The sequence below is a fragment of the Sminthopsis crassicaudata genome, chromosome 4, assembly GCF_048593235.1.
Source record: "Sminthopsis crassicaudata isolate SCR6 chromosome 4, ASM4859323v1, whole genome shotgun sequence".
NCBI lineage: Eukaryota > Metazoa > Chordata > Mammalia > Dasyuromorphia > Dasyuridae > Sminthopsis > Sminthopsis crassicaudata.
In genome coordinates, this window is record NC_133620.1 from 12,857,217 (window position 1) to 12,861,888 (window position 4,672).

Consider the following 4,672-nt stretch of genomic DNA (forward strand, 5'->3'; position numbering starts at 1 on the left):
GCATGAGGGAAGGCTTTAGGATATTGATTTTTCTCTTAGTCCCCTAGATATCTCAAAAAAGAGTAGCCCAGGCTGGGAGACAATAAGCTGCCCATCTAGAGGGAGGAATATTCACATCTGACTAGATCCTACATAGAGTAATTTTTTTTCCCCTGAGGCTGGGTCAAGTGACTTGCCCAGGGTCACACAGCTAGGAAGTGCTAAGTGTCTGAGACTAGATTTAAAACTCCAGTCCTCCTGAATTCAAGGTTGGTGCTCTATCCACTGCGCCACCTAGCTGTCCCCTACATAGGGTATTGAAGGTTAGAAATGAAGGTGGAGATGACAATCCAATTTCCTCATTTCTAGAGTGGGGAAACTGAGGCACATAAAGGGAAAGTGATTTGCCGAAGATCTTGTTAAAAGCAGAGCTCGCATGAAAATCAAGCCCTAGTGTAGTCAGGATTCTAGGTGAGAGGATGAGAAGCTGTAGTCGATGGTGTGGTCAGTTAGCAATTGAAACCTTCTCATCTAAAGCTCAACCCAGAAGTCAATCACTGATTCTCGTTGCCTGTTGGTAAGAATCTTTGATAGGAAGTTATAAAATTGATCTTTTAAATACCAAATCTATATTTTATTTATTTTGATTTTATTGATCAGTTTTACTTTGACATTATAAGTCCTTCCCAACAAGAATCCAAAGAACACTCCCCCCCCCCAATCCTTACAAGCTCTGATAGTTGCCTTTGGGTGTCCTAGGGACTGTCATGTAGGAGAGGGATTAATATCACTCTGCTTGGTCCCAGAGGGCAGAGACAGTGATGGAAGCTACAGAGGCCAGTTGAGGCCGGACACCAGAAAAAACATCTTACTAATGATCATTGCCCCCAAATGGTGAGGGCTGCACCAAGAGCTGGTGGATTTCCCCTTCTTTGATGTCTTCAAGTGGAGGGTGATAACCACCTGTCAGACAGGTGGGTTCTAGGGAGGATTCCTTATGGATATGGGTTGGACTAGGCAGACTTTGGGTGTTTTCCAACTCTTACAATCCTGCAAATCTGAGACTTTGGCTGAAAAATAATTATCTACTGTTAATTGAGGTAGCTGCTGGCACAGTGGATAGAGTAGGGAAGACCTGAATTCAAATATGGCCTCAGATACTAAGTAGCTGTGTGATCCTGAGAAAATAATGTAGTCCTGAGAAAGAACTTCCGTCTGTGACCCCCTCACTTCGATAAAATGGGCATAATTGCAGCATCTACCTCTCAGGTTGGTGTGAGGATAAAATGAGATATTTATAAAGTGATTACACAGTACCCTGCACATAGTAGGTACTTGGCCAGTGATTGGTCTCTTTACCTTCCTGTTGTTAATGGAAAGGAGATTTATGTTCTTAGATTGGACCAATTTCACAGGAACATTCTCTATAGATCAGATGATATGTTCATGGAAAAAAGTGGGATCAATTATCAATCTAGAAGAGGAAAGAATCTCAGAGGCTGTCTGTCCAACTAGATCAGGAAACTAAGACCAGAGAGGGAAAATTATTCACCCAGAGTCATGCACCAGACCTAAGAGTTGGAGTGTGAGTGCCATGGTCCCTCAGCCAGTACACAGTGGGGCAAGATGATTCCCAGAGCAAGCCTTCAGTCTCTTCCACCTCATAGCCTTTGACTGAGGCTTCATGATGATATTTATTTGTTGAGTACTTAAGAAGCCCAAAGGCTATTATTATGTTTGACTTCCATGACATTCAACAGCCTTTTTGCCTGCCTGAGTGTTCGCCAAATTCGTGAGTGATTTCAACACATCGAACATGCTCAGTTGAAGCCAATCAGACTTTCTTAAGTGACCAGTGAGGAACTGACAGTGATAATTATAGACCTGAATGCATGACCCAGTCATTACAGAATGGGAGTACACCTACTCTGCCAGGCAGGTTGCCTGTTAGCCAGTGATCTGTTCATGGGGAAGCAACTGAAAGGTACCCAGCTTGGGGAGGCAACATGATTCAGCGGAAATAATTTAGATTCAGAATTCAGAGGACTTAGGTTCAAATCTTGCTTCTGACATTTAATCCTTGTGTGACCTTGGATAAATCAACTAATGTCTTAGATCTAAATTCCCTTCTCTGTAAAATTAGGAGATTAGACTTGCAGCCCTCAGTCTCTAATTCACAGGATGTGGTTATTTGTGACTCTTCTATCTGACCACTTATATTGAAGGAATAGAAAACCTTTAGTCCACGTTGGACATGCTTTCTTTCTTTCTTTCTTCTTTCTTTCTTTCTTTCTTTCTTTTCTTCTTTCTTCTTTCTTTCTTTCTTTTCTTTCTTTCTTTCTTTCTTTCTTTCTTTCTTTCTTTCTTCCTTCCTTCCTTCCTTCCTTCCTTCCTCCTTCCTTCCTTCCTTCCTTCCTTCCTTCCTTCCTTCCTTCCTTCTCTTCCTTCCTTTCTTTCTTTCTTTCTTTCTTTCTTTCTTTCTTTCTTTCTTTCTTTCTTTCTTTCCTTTCTTTCTTTCTTTCTTTCTTTCTTTCTTTCTTTCTTTCTTTCTTTCTTTCTTTCTTTCTTTCTTTCTTTCTTTCTTTCTTTCTTTCTTTCTTTCTTTCTTTCTTTCTTTCTTTCTTTCTTTCTTTCTTTCTTTCTTTCTTTGGAGTTGCCCAGGGTCACACAGCTAGGAAATGTTAAGTGTCTGAGGTCAAATTTGAACTCAGGTCCTCCTGAATCCAGGGCTGGTGCTCTATCCACTGCACCACCTAGCTGCTCCTGGACATGCTTTTTATCGATATGATGAAATTGTTTCTTCTCTCCCTAGCACCAGAGAATTTCAGATGGATACCAGATGGGTAACTAGTTCAAATGTGACACCCATTTGGGGGCCATTTCCCTACTCTATACTTATTCTTGTAGTTTGGATCCCAACAACATGATTGATGAACTCTTCTCAGGCTTCTAAGTATCCATCTAGATTTCTCCCCAGTCCTCTCTGGCACTAAAAAGTTAATCTTCACAAGTGACTGCTTTTTTGTTTTCTTCAGGATTCTGTGGGTAACCCTAACATGCTGGGATATTCACAAACCCCTATTGGAATGATTCCCATTTGCTACTGACAGACTTCATTTGTTTTTAGGAAAGGTATTTATTGAGAAGGGATAACAAGAATAGTAATTACAAAGTAATTACAGAAGTAGTATCACACTAGGAATTCACTCTCCCTTTGTATACACAAACATAAAGTCAAATTTAAAGTACAAAGATAGTAAAGTATATGTGTAGAGAAAGGCTGAAGAGAAACTCCTGACTCCTGGTTACCAGGATTCTCCTTGCCTCCACCCTTTACTGAGTCCTAAAAATGTTTCCCTTAGGTGTATTTCTCTGCTGGCTCTGAGAAAGAGTGTTTTCTAGGATCTAGATAGCTGATTCTTTTTTTCTTTCTTGAAGGTCACACTCCTCAAAACTCCCTTTCTTCAGATGACCCAGTTTGTCCTCTGTATCTCTCAGCTCCTGATGCAGATGACACCATCAATCACCAACATTTTGGGGATTCTGCCACCCGATGTGAATGAGAACACGAAATATGACTATTTCAAGTTCACAAGATCATCACCCAATCAGTGAGGAGTGGGAGGTAGGATGGGCTGAGGAGGTAAAAAGAATACCTTCTCTGAAGTTCTTCCTCACCAATTTTGGCCATTGCTTGACCGATTCCCTAACCAAATGATTTGCTGGTTTGAAATGCTACCCAAAAAGAAGGACTTGAATTTCTCAGCCCATGGTAAAATATCTCTTGTGTGACATTTATTGCCTTTCACCCAATGACCCAAAGTCCTTAAATTTATTAAGGGTTTGTCCACACTCTGATGATGTTATAGGAAAATTTCCCAATATCTACCTTAGTCTGGTATTCCATTGGTTAATTGGGGGAGGGAGAGAAACTCCTAGCATTGTATATAGTCTAATGGGAAGCATTTATTCCTCAGAGAGCATCTCTCTCAAATCATTTGGTCTTCTCTTGAAGATCTGTGATGATTGGGGACTTCCCTCTTTCTAAAAAAACTGCCTACTTCACTTTTGTAAAATTCTAACTGTTAGATAATTTAACCTCATAATGAGGGGAAATCTGCATCTCCACAACTTCTACCTGCCTTCAGACACCAAACATTTAAGAGGGAATGCTCTTTTGAATGGCTTGAAGACAACTCTCAGATCTTACTATTTGTCATTTGCTCAAAAATCTTCACTGGCTGCCTATTGCTGCCAGTGAATTCAGACTTCTTTGCTTCTCATTCCAAGCCCATCCTCAATCTGGCACCATCTTACTTTATTGGTTTATGCTTATTATATCCCTCTCTCCTCCCTCCTTCTCTCCTCTTCCTCCCTCTCCTCCCCCTCCCCTCTCTCTTCTCCTCACCCCCACCCATATTCTATGTACTTCAACTAAATTGGATGCTTTGTTTCTTGAGAAAATCCTGAGCTTTCCTACCTTCAATGTTTACTTTTATGGTTCCAAAGGTGATAGTCTTATTTTCTTTACCTATTGAATTTCTTATTTATGGTTTTAAAAAACAACTCAAAAACTCCTCCTCCACAAAACCTTTTCTGATCACCCTTTTTAAAATAAGAACAACAACCCCCCCTTCCTTCTTACATGGACATGTATATACATGTGTGTACATATACAAATATATATGCTTAA